Raw genomic sequence first — 12,781 nt, 5'->3', positions numbered from 1 at the left:
TCCCATGAAATATATTGTCCATTTGATAAATAAATGTTTTAGTCGTTTCTGATAGATAAAAATCAAGATGAAGGCTTTATATATTACATATATATATGTTTATCTATATGTGAATATGTACACAGATTTTCACATACTGCATGTGCCAGTTGGAAATAAAATGAAACAAAAGATCTCTTTTTTTATTTTTGAAAATGGAGCTAAATCAAGGTTGATAATAGATCACAGTGAAAAGTCTATTTCAGGGAGAGTACTGTGATTTAACACAGCATCTAAACTCAGTAGTCTGAAGGCCAAAATCATTATTGTATTTTTCATTTCTTGGTTCATATAATTTTCACTAAAATTTCATTTTCACTAAAAATTAAGATAAATGATACGTGTCATTGTCTTTCCATTCTCCTTCATATCTTCTTTCCATACATGCTGTTGATGTGCGTGTCTGTTGAGGAGACTGACATAGGAGGATGTTAAGCTGAGCTGTTGATGTGACTTCTGCAGATCTGAGATTTCCTGAGAATCAAAATTTGCTGTTCTACTGTAGGACTTTTACCAGGAAAAGAATGGTGACTCTAGTGATCTGTACTCAGTAGCTGTCATCCAAAAAGAAAGAAAAATTGGACTTCTGGACATTAAAACTTAAATTTTCCATCTTAAAAAACCCCATACCAACTGAGGTTTCTAAAGCAGCAGGAAAAGCTTGCACACGCATTTGCTGTATTAAAGGGAGTGTTCTTCCATTCAGTTGCAAGTGACAAGGTAAAAATCTTCCAGAGCTATCTGTTGATGGCTTTCAAGATTCTTTGAAATCAAAATGTAGACTCAATTAGTCTGCCATCAGGGACTCCTGAGGATTTCTAGAAACACAGAAGCTTATCTTTGAGGAGTGCAAGAGGCAGTAGGGTCTTGTATAAATGACACATCCTGCAAGAAGTTTTGTCTCGTGATAAATTTTTGTTTACTGTACAAGCTTGGCATGGCATATTTTGCTTTCTAATTGCAGATTGTATTTCCATAGGTAACAGTTCAAATGCTATCTGAATCCACAGAAACACTATATGTTTCTAAAAGCCAAAGAATTGTTATTATCACGGGGAAAAGTCAAGGCTGAAGTTGGTTCCCCCCTGAGTGTCTCAATACCGTAACCTACATGCACGTTGGTGGGAGGCTGGAAAAGGGTTGCAGTCCCTTTCACATCAGTAACAAGGGATGTAGTAATGCTAGGTGATGGTATAGAAGGAGCCTTAAGGCCATACCTCCTGTCAAGAATCTCTTCATCCCTATTTATAGTCCAGATGATTTCAACTGAGCTGCCTAGAGGCTACAGATCATACTTCCCAATCTTTATTGCAGGATTAGTTGCTGTAATGGATGTTCTACAGTGATCCGAAAAAAAATGTTCAACATTTTTTGCATCTTTCTAGTTTAAAAAAAAGAGTTTTTAGATAACTAATAGAAGAGTGAATGAAACTAATCTTTAGGAAGCTACATTTTAGGTATAATGGCTGGTGCAGGGATAGAGTTTGATGTTGAGCAGCAAGTTTGTCTGGGTTGCCAGTAGTGACTTGCTTTTGGGTGGGGAGGAGCGAGGTTGGTGTTGTGTTATGAGGCTTTGGTTTTGCAACAGTTACAAAAGTAGTAGAAAGGTTGAAACATTAATTCTTCTTATTAGATGGAAGAAGAGCTGGTCTTGAGGATAAAACATTTTTAATTATTTTATGTGGACCTGAATTATCTAGATGGGTAATGTAATATAACCTATTTCAAATGCAAGAAGAATGTTAAATGAAAAACATGTTTTCCTAAACTGATAATGTGATACTTGAACTGTCATACAAGTAGATTGTTTTCATGTAACTGAATAATACTTAAGGTAATGCATTTAGTTGTAAACTGAGGTTCAGTAATGCTTTAAAATGTTTCCAGAAAATTGGAAATAAGACAAATTTTATTTTAAAAAAATAATGATTTGCAGACACCTTTTGCAATTCTGGGAAAAAAAAAACTTAATAGCTGATACAGTTATCGTGATTCAATGAAGTGTGAAGTTTCTACAGTAGTAGAGATTTTTCTGGAGACTGCTCAGATAAAGATATGAGATTTACTTATGAGTATGAACATTCATGCCTTCTCCCTTACTAGAATTAGGGATTTGCAGCTTCATTTTTCTACTTGTCCCCTCTATGTTGTACAATCTAATAAATGGGCTGACTGATCGTTCCAAGTTTTATTACCATGATCTAACTTAACTTTATCTGGATAGAAGGTTTCTGCAGAGTTCTGTTCCACATCTGTAATATAAATGACCTGTGGTTCTTCAGTGGACTACTTGGGCATTGGGGACTCAGGAGAAGTTTATTTTATTAGGACAATTTTTTCAGATACATTTGGTTGATATTGTCACACTAGAATATCTAATCTTAGATACTAGTGTTTCATTAGTGTTACGATTTCTAGCTATATCTGCTTGGGGTTGTGCCATGGAGCAGCAAGTTACCAAAACTGTAGATATATGGTTAACTTGACTTACCCATCTGTCCTCCTAACAGTTTGCTGAATACTGTACAATCCTGAAAACGTTGCAGTGATGTGGTTTCCCAACTGAACTGGTAGCAGCAGGAATAGCTAGTAAAAGCAGGAGCTGGATTAAAGTGAACGTTTGTGAGAACTTAATCATTAACGGGCAGTTTGTTCAGAATCAGAAGTCAGATATTTTTTCACTTTCTTCAGCTCAGCTAATCAGAAAAGGATTGGTTCACATGTTTGGAAAAGAATGACTTTAAATTGCCAAGATGCTGAAACAATCAGGAAACGGGCTTGAGACAGGAATGGGGATGAAGATGCAAAAAATTTTTTCCTTCCAAACACTGTTCTTTCACAGCTATCAAAAATCACCATGGACTTGAGTTCTCTGGCCTCGAAAATGCATACTTGCTTAGTGCTTCATTCTGCCTCTGCTCAGTAATGTGTTCCCTTTCAGGAATGTTTATGAACAAGAGGGTGGGTCTATGGCTACCATACTGTAAGATAAAATGCTCGTCGTAAACACAAAAGCATTTGTTTTTGTAACAGTGCAAGTATTTTGTCATAATTAGGAGAAAGTAATGATGCTGTTTGCATCATTTAAGCAGTCGTATGATTTCTTAAGAAACTCATAAGAACTTGTGCCTGTAAAGCCTAAGTGTTCAAGGGGTTTTTTTTAAGATTTCTCTCAGAAACACTGGCTTTCTTACCTTCCACAAGTACTTGAACTAAATATTTTTAATTTTAACTTTATCTTGGGGAAAATGTGTGCCGTCTTCTTTGGGTTTTTGAATTAAATAAATTTACTATCTGCAGACATTGAACGCTTAAGACTGTTGTGCATAAAATCATCACACCCAAACTTGATTACTGTAAAACTTAAAAAAAAAAACAAACAACAACAAATTATTAATTGTAACTAGTTATTTCAGCAGAAATCTTTCACTTTGAAAATAATATGAAATTGTTACTGCCCCACTAGGCATATATTTGTGTTCTTTCATACTGAAAAATGTGCTATATCAAGCCTACTGACAGACACGGAAGCAGATGAGAAATCTGACACCTTTTTTAAGAAGCTAAAAAACCCCTCCTTCCTTCAATTATGGTTTGAGCGATTTGTCAACCTCATTATTAAAAATTCACGCCTTTCCATATGAATTTGTCTGCAGCTTTTAGATGATGGTATTTGTTGTGGCTTTCTTCACTATATTAAAAGAGCCCTTTCCTACCCAGAGGCGTTTTTTGTTCCCCTCTTGTTCCCTTTGAGACACTTGTGCTGTAATCAAATCACCTTTTGATCTTCCTTGATCTCTCTTTTGATTGCTAAACAGATTGATGAGCTCTTTGTCATAAGTCGTTTTCTCCTCCTTCTCAGATTTTAAATAGTGCTACAAATAGCAAATCCCGAGATGTGAGCTCACTGAGATCAATAGGATTTCGGCTCCAAAAAGGCATAATGAATGTGGACTAAATTCCAGTTCTTACCTTTTTTGTTAGTTATTTATTTTAACCCTCTTACATATTGCTCCTCTATGTTAAAAGAGTTGAGACAATATCAATCCTTTTTGATTAGGTGGTACCATGAGGTCGTGGTAAACTCGATTTGTGTAAACTAAATCCCTCTTGGAGATGCTGCTTTTCCTGGTTACAGTTCTCCAGGAATCAGGTCTTGCCGAGTTCTCTATAATTTCAGAGATTATCTCAGTTTTTCTTTCAGTAATCTATGAATGCTAGATCGTTCAGTAGATCTATGAAAATCTGTTTGCTGTGAGAGTTCCAAGACAGCTTTTCATGCCTCCCAAAATGTATTTTGTCAAGGAAACTTGACGGTCTGTATGTGAATTTCTTTTTGTTAGTACATTATGGGGTTTTTTTGTGGCCAGGTCAAAACATGTTAACTAAGCCAACACAATTACATGGACTAAGAATCCATAGACTGCCTCTGATGTAAAAAACGTTAAAAAAAAAAAAATCTGGTTTGAAGCTCTCTGAGGGCAATAACATAATTTTTACTTGTGACTTCACCTTCTGTTTCACTTATTTTACTTGCATGCCTGTCCTGCAGTTCACTTTCCATCTGACTTGTGATACTGTTTTTACAGCTAACAGCCTGTAGGATAATACTGATCAAACGCAGGGAAAAGAAAAAATGTAACCTGAAACGTGGACACCATTCTAGCTGTCTCTACATTAATTAGTACATTTAATTACCTGTAGTGCTTATTTAAACACAGTGTAGTGAAACAATGGGATTTTTAGTTAGGGCTGCAGAGAGAGAGCATCACTCTATGTGCTTGCAACTTTAAAATAGTCTTGCTTTGCTAAATGTGTATCGAAGGAATTGATTTATTTTTCTGATATGCTTCTCTTAACTTAGTTTTAAAAAAATTAGTACTCTTTTGGAACAACTCAAATTTAACTGGAAGTCTAACGTACAACTATTTATAAAACCTATGCAGTTCCACATTTAGAAATACCCACTGACAAAAGAATTCTGACAAGTACACTGTAAGAGAAATCTGAGCGTGCCCCAAATCTCCTCTTGATGAACAACTTTTGGCTTGGGCATTTTTATTGTAATTAAAACAAAGCACCACAATAGTAAAGTTAAAGTATTTCACCAGTTTTGAGCCAATAAAATTGAGGTATGTCTGTAGTCTAAGGCTAAGTTTTTCCCAGTGTAATACTTGAATTTTTGCTTTTCCTTTGTTGTCAGAAAGCAAATGTTTAAAGTCTGTCTTTCTAGAATATTGTAAGTATTGCAGTCTTTGCTTCTTTCTGTCTGTTCTGGATCAAGATAATTTAAAATGGTGTCATCATTGTAAAGATTCATTTGCCAACTTGCATTGTAGTGAAAATGAATGAAAAGCTTTTAACTTTTAGTTAAGTAAGATTATAAAATGTTTTTTGTACTATGTTATTTGTACAGACCTGGAAGGGAGAAGGAATCCAAAGCTATTTTTTTTTTTTAAGGATGGAGGAAGACTCTATGCCTCACAATGGGGGGAAAAATGCATTTTTCTTTTAAACTGGAAATGAAATCCTCCATGGAAACATGATTTATTTCTGTCACTGAGACTGGCTGATATTTCAGAGATGTTGGCCCTGAGTCATTTTCATAGGCATTAGACTGTACGCTTTTAAAAGTCGGTTCATTAATGGGGGTATGACAACTCAAAGATAAATAGAATAATCTACCTCATGGAGAGCTGATAAAGGAAGCCATTCTTTCAGTTGAATTTCCCATGTTTTCCTTTGATATTTCTGTGCTGTTACTCACTCTTGTGTATGAGGAAGTTAACTGGTTAGTGAAATTTTTCTCCCATTGTGTGTCTTTACGGGAAAGTGGAGTAGACATTTTTTGTGATGAATAAAAGATGATTTCAATAATTAATTGAAAACTGGATAAAATAATCAAAATAACAAAATTGGATAAAATCAGATATGTGCATATTTCTTTAGTTGCTGTCGATGTGTGCTGTATATTTGTAACTGAAAAAAAGCCACTTTTCATTCTTCAGTTCATTAATTACTCCTTTTCCAAGAAAGGCAGAGACTTGCCATAGGATGAAGTAGAACTACTTTACATTGTAAGCAAGAACCTTCATCAAGCTGTGCAGTAATCTCTTCCTTCTATACTATAATTTGAGGAGGAACTCTAGCAGATTATAAACTGTAAAATCAATAAGACAGCTCAAAATAACTTATAGGTATTTATTTGAGAATATTTTTACAAAGTGAGATATATGATGTGTCTGTCATAATCCTTCATGACATTGTCTGCTGCTTTAGTGAACGTGAAGAAGTTAACTCCCTGGAAAGTACCAAAGGTACCTTTGTTTGTCTGTTTGTTTGTTTTTAAGAGTTTTAGCTAAGCTTGGTCTATTTTTGTGTTTTTCGTGGCAAGGCTTGTGACATGTTTATATTTAGTTACTGGAAAAATAAAACATCCATCTGGTGGTCCCCCACAGTATTAATTTTCTTGCTATTATGAGCTCTTTCTTAATACTAACCAAACCCAGGAAATCCCAGGAAATTATTTTTGAGACTATTTTTATCCCTGATTCACTTTTACTAGGATTGTACTATTACTACTATGAATGTAATAAGTCAGATAACCAATCTGCTTACGGCTTATGCTGTGGCAAACTGAGGGGAAAATATGTAGCATGCAGGACTTCACTGGTCACACTGGAACAAATAACTTACTTCCTATAATCAGCTAGCTCAAAATACAACAAGGCACAGAGAGATTGAGGTCAAGCGTGCTAGGATGAAATCCGGGTCTTTCTGATGTTTGCATGCATTGGCAGAGAGCTGTTATGCTAAATACGAAACAGATATACTGGCAATATTTTTTCCTTGGTGCTTTTTAATGACTTGGAATAAAAATTAGGAAATTAGAGCTAAATCATAGGAAAATCTCACTGCAATCTACGCTTATTTTTTAAGTGTAAAGCACCATTAAGGTGGTAATTCTGATTCACAGCAGTTAAAATGTGAAATTGTTCATGTGAACATAAAAATGTTAAAAGGTATAGGTTAAAGTCTTTTCTGAGGCCCTTGCAAAGCATGCAGCTTAATGTTTTAGCATATATTTCATAAATATGCTTAAAAAGTTATTTCAAAGCTGTGTACTGCATTAGATAATATTTTCTTTCTGTATTTTTCAAGTAGTAGAACAAAAGCAAGTTTAAATAGCTTTCCTGTCTATTTATCTAGAAAAGCCTTTGGGAGTATGGGAGCTTCTGCTTCATTAATACTAATAGAAGCCAAACAGGACTTTTGAGTACCTCAAGGAAGTGATAGATATACAGGATTTCTATCCAGACTGCGGCAAAATGCCCCGTGCTTGATTGACTTGAGATGAAAGCTAATACTGATCTAAGAAATGGAGATCGTTTTGCAGTAACAGCAGGGAGATGCTTTACAGATCCATTTTGACAGCAGGGACAAGAAACTTCACCACATCTGAAAACTGCATGCTTGAGAACATCCTGATTTCCACATAGTCCCCAACATTCCCCTTACCTCTGGTGAGAGGCAGGAAGGAGATGGGAGGAAATGCTGCATATCTGTTCCCAGAAGCATACTGAACTTTATACTAAGTGCTAAAGGAAGACTCTGATAATACTTTCCTTTTTCATGTGCCCCTCTTCACCCTTTCCTCTCAGTGGTGCATGTCTATGTTCTTCGTAGATCCTTTGCTATTTAGCAAGGAAGGTGTCAAAAGAAAATAAAAAATAAGGAAATAGAAAACTCTTCTATAAGGAAAAATAGAAGGGAAAAACTTGCTCTGGTACAATTTTCATGTATTAGTCCCTGCCATAAAGTTCAGACTGTTTCTTCCCTACTCCTTCAACCAGTTCTGACGTTTGTCAACTATTGCAAAAGGATGAGAAAGAATTGGAGATTTGTGGTACAGCTGGGTATAGGGCAGCAGAGAAATTTGGAGGTCCTGTTGGCATAAAAATCTGCCTTCATATTTGTTGCACACTGGAGAAATTGGAGTTAGTGTCTGAATCCCATCTGCAAGACAGAATTTCCTCACATTTGAACTAAGAGATACTATTTTTGCAAATGCAGTTACTATAAGCTTTTTCTTTTGAAGGAGCATCTATATATCCAATATTTCAGTTGACCTAAAAGCACTGTATGTAGCATTGCATCATTTCATAAAAGTACAAAGAATACTGTCAATACTGTCTTAAATTTTATCCAAAAATTGCAGAACTGTTTACTGTTCCATTTCATGAACTTTGTCATAACTGTGTACGTTTTGGCAGACTGATGTAATGAGTATTTAGTGAAGGTTGGTTGGCTGTGCCAGCCTGGGAAGCGTAATGTGAACACAGGTTGGGTCGTGGTGGCAGTCCAAGATGCTTCATCCTCATGAGGGTGGATGTTGCAAGTTGCAATACGCAATGCCTCCATGCAAGGTTGAAAAAATTTTCAATCAGTATTTCACAAAACATTACCCTAAGAAACTGGCAGAAGCTACAATAGAATTAAGTTGGGTTTTGAATCTGACAGTACAGAGATTTGAGAAGCAAAATATAAAGACCATGTATTCAGGTTGAGATGTTAACTCACTACGTGTAGAGAAAACACGGAGAAACTTGTCAACATAATAAAATATCTGGAAATCATTCCTAAATTGTCAGTTTGACCTGAATAAAACAGTGCTCAGTTCCCGTTACTGTACTGTACTTTTCAGAATATGAAGGTTATGCTTAGCATTGCATCTCAGCTTCTGCAGTATGATTTCAGCACAGGCACTATTTGCATTAATGTAGTCTTGAACATAATAAAGCCCTTGACATTGATATAGTTTATTTGACCATTTCAGTTTGAATGAAAATTTAAATGTTTTTTGAAAAGGCAGAAAAATCCAAAAAGTAATCAGCAAAAGTACTGCTATGGAATTGACTCTTGCAAGCAGGAGGTGGTTTTTTTATATCCTAAATATCAAATACATCCACAGATGCTTGACAAAAAAGGCACTTCTTTAATGCAAAAGCTGAGTGTGCTGAAACAAAGATAGAAAGCATTCCATCAGCAGATGAAGATGATGAGCCAGCATGTTCCCTAGTAGGCCAGAAACTCAAAAACAGTGAAATATGTTTCATACTGAACGAGCTTAATTTGCACAATAACTTAAACTTTACAGTTTAAGGTCTGTCTCAGCTACCGATGAAACCACTGGTTTTGTTTGGTAGATGTGACACTGTTCAGTAGTGACACAAGCTGGTGACATGGAAGCTGCTTTGAAATGGTCTTGTTTCCAGTTTATGTGGAGGAGTTCAAAAATACTTGAGCCTTTTTCTGGGTTTTGTGTCTATTAGAAAAGTGGGTACAATACCTCCATTCCATGCATACAGATTTGCAGCTGATGATGAATCTGTTGAGGCTCTGGAGACAAATTGAGGGTAGTGTACCTTGTATGGAACATCTGTGGCTGACTTTGCTTTGTATTGTCTTTAACAAAAAGTATTAAACATGGATTAGTTTTTTCCAGCCACCATTTCTTTAGTGATAGAGAACGTCGTTATTAATTCATTCCGGAAATCAACTGGAGGGCTTTGCAATGCTGGAAACCTGGGCAAAGTACCTAGTTGAAGTAATACATAATGCCTAGCTTTGCAACTAATTCAGAAAATAGGGTTCGCTGAGACAGTTCCCATGAGAGTGGAAGAGGGCTTAACATTTGGGGTTGCACTCCTTTCCAGACCTGGGGTGTACATTTAGTACCAAGAGGTATTAAAGAGTGTAGTTCCTGGAATGACACAGGCCTTCCTTAATATTATCCAGAGTACCTTGAATGCTTTGAAATTGCCTTAAATCTGCAGCTGCTACAACAGAACAGACATCAGGTCTTCTGGATAGAAGACACTTATTTGCCTGTAAGTGATTGTAGAATAGAGCAGAGCAACTGTTGCCTGCCCTCCCTCTTCAGAGCAGGGCTGTGTAGCTGACGGCACAAACAGGCATTTGGTGGGCGTTTGAAGGGTACTGCTTTACTGCACTGTCACTTACCCCAAAAAGTCCATCCTTGTTTTCTCGTTACGAAGAAGGAATTGTTTTCAGATTTCAATGTTGAATTTATTTACTTTGAGAATCTTAAGAAGCTTTTTTTCAGAAAGTAGAGAAAGACAAGTGGTTTTGTTTACTTACCCAAAACAAGCCATAGTTAGTGGCAAAACAACAGCTAAGGCAAGAGATTATTTCTTCTGAGCATGATTTGCTGAATATCATGTCTCCTGACCTTTGATCAGATGAGCATTATTGGAGATTAATTGGATCAATGGTGGCATATGACATACTTCAAGTATCTGTACAGGAAGATTTATGCTTATATCTGATTATAGCAGATTAGTACCTGTAGATATAAAATGTCAAATCTACCGTGCATATTTAGGCCTTCCCAAACATCTGTTCAGTGAGATCTGAGGTTGTTGTTTTGTGTATGCTGCGGGTTTTTTGAGATGAGTCTACGTTTAAAAAACAAAATAAAAAAGGCCATTAAGGAAATTAGTAGTTTAATGTGGATAGGACATTTGAGATTTCACTTGTAAGACTGAACAAACACTTGGCTTGTAATTTGTCCAGAAACAACTGAAATGAAATTTGTGAGTCGGAATATACCTGTTTTGCTCTAGAAGCTGAGATAAAATGCTTTCTTCTTAGGTTAAAGTCTGAGAGATGTGGTCTAAGAATATGGAAAATGAAGCACACCAGATTGAAAAAAAAAAAAACTGATCTGTAAACTGGTGTGATTCAAGAACTGAAATTATTTTCATGACTTCTCTTATTTAGAGTACACTGGGGCTACTATTTTTCTTTCTGAATGAGAGTTGCATGCAGACTTTTCTTCTAAGCAGGCATTAGCATGTGTAATATTTTGTTGCCATACAGGACCTGAAAAGTTCATTTCTTCAGAGTCCCAGTATGTAACATGCTTGTGCTTTACTCCCTTTTGCCCAACTCCCCCTGGATGATGTTTCATCTTGTCTTGAGAGAAGAAAGCCATGACATCTTTTAGTTTACTGCCTTCTTTTCCTCTGTGTAATAACTCATATGGCACTTCCTTTCATCCTTTCTCTGACTTTCCTTGCTTCACTTCCGTCTTAAGTCTTTAAAGACAGAACAGTTTTCACTTTCCAAAGGTGCTGCTGCTCTGGGCCTATCACCAGGCATAGTGAATGATAAAGCCTGAGAATGGACATTGCCTAATAAGTGCCCAGTGAGTGAATCTTAACATTATAAGGTATTCTGTTTATGCTTATCATGACATTGTAACCTAGGTAATTCAGTAATCTGATTTAACTGTTGTGCAACCTAGATGTGAACATCACCTTTGTGGGTCTAAGCCCCAGCTTTGAGCCAAAGTTCACATTACCTAAACAGTATTTGTTAGAAACTACTTATGAAAAGTAAAGCCTCGGAATTCAAATATCATTAAAGCATGGACTGTTACTTGCATTAAACTTCTGCATCCGTAAAACATTATGAATTATAACTATATAATTATACCTAATGAGGTCTTAATCTCCAAGATACCAATTTTCCAAAAAGTCACATGGGACAGGATGCTATATCTGTCATGGTTTTATTATTGCATGTGGTCATAAAGTGGATATTTTGAGGCAGTGTTGTTTCAGTATTTTATAACATCGCTGTGGAAATATTTTTTTTCTCTGTTTACATTCTATGAAGTAAACGAGCCAGTCCTTTTTAATAAAGGAATCACACAATATATGCAAGAAGTTTTTAAATTTGAGGAAATACTCAAACTGGTAGTAACATCCATTGCAAGCCATATATTTTCTATTTCAATAACAGAACACTGTTTTCTGTTGCAGTTATCAACATTTTGATTGCTTTCTAAACTCTGAGTGGAAAAATTAGTTATAACAAAATTTTTTTTGTGGTATGTGTGCATGTAGTTTGTAATAAACATACAATTGGTACTTTTGTAGCTTTATTTCTTTACACCCTGGAGTATCTTTTTCTGTGTTTTCAGAGGTATTCTGTGCATTTTTGACTGTTCATAACATAAATGAAATAGTTTCCATTGTTTTGTTTCTAAGGAGGCAAGTTTAGTCGTGTGCATGCATGCTTTCAGACAACTGAACTATTTCTAAGATTGTCTCTTAAAATATCAACAAAGTGTGTCTTCAGTTGTTTAGAGTGTGACACAGAATCGTTATGATCAAAACCACTGTTAATTCCCATACCTTGAATTTAAAACTAGTATTCATTCTTGTTTTAAAACTCTTCCTTAAAAGGAACTACAAAATGTAGTAGTGACGTAAGGCATGAGATCCTTAAAATGAAAGGATTGAACAGCTTGCAGGAAACTGGCATGTAGGAATAATGAGTGGTTTCCTCAAAAATCCAGCACTAAGCCTTGCATCTTTCTTCCACCCACTCCCTCTCAGTTCCCTTCCAATGCTTCATTGAGTATCCTTGACATATTCACCTGAGAAATCAAATCTCTGTAGGGCATAATTTTACGTTCAGAAGTTATTTTCGTAGCTGCTGTTTTACATAATAGTTCAGAAATAGACGTAAAATATAATAGAAACCAAGAGAGTAAGTTTAGGTGTAGTAGAAGGTAGATACTCCCCAGTATGACTGATCATACATAACCAAGACATCGGATTTGCCTCGTTCTTGGAAAAGGTGCTGTATCACTGACATAATCAGTAGTTTCAGCTCATAATCCTTTGGAGAAAAGAGAGCTGAAGAATTA

At 35.9% G+C, this 12,781-nt stretch overlaps 1 protein-coding gene across 2 annotated transcripts in view; it reads left to right on the top strand.

The window, feature by feature from the left end:
- SH3YL1 (SH3 and SYLF domain containing 1) overlaps window positions 1–12,781 on the top strand; it is a 51,184-nt gene that overhangs the window by 26,923 nt on the left and 11,480 nt on the right. The gene's annotated exons all lie outside the window — the stretch shown is intronic.

The sequence above is a fragment of the Chroicocephalus ridibundus genome, chromosome 3 (genome assembly GCF_963924245.1).
Source record: "Chroicocephalus ridibundus chromosome 3, bChrRid1.1, whole genome shotgun sequence".
Lineage (NCBI taxonomy): Eukaryota > Metazoa > Chordata > Aves > Charadriiformes > Laridae > Chroicocephalus > Chroicocephalus ridibundus.
The sequence above is the reverse complement of the archived record's forward strand: the minus strand, read 5'-3'. Positions and strand labels throughout refer to the sequence as shown.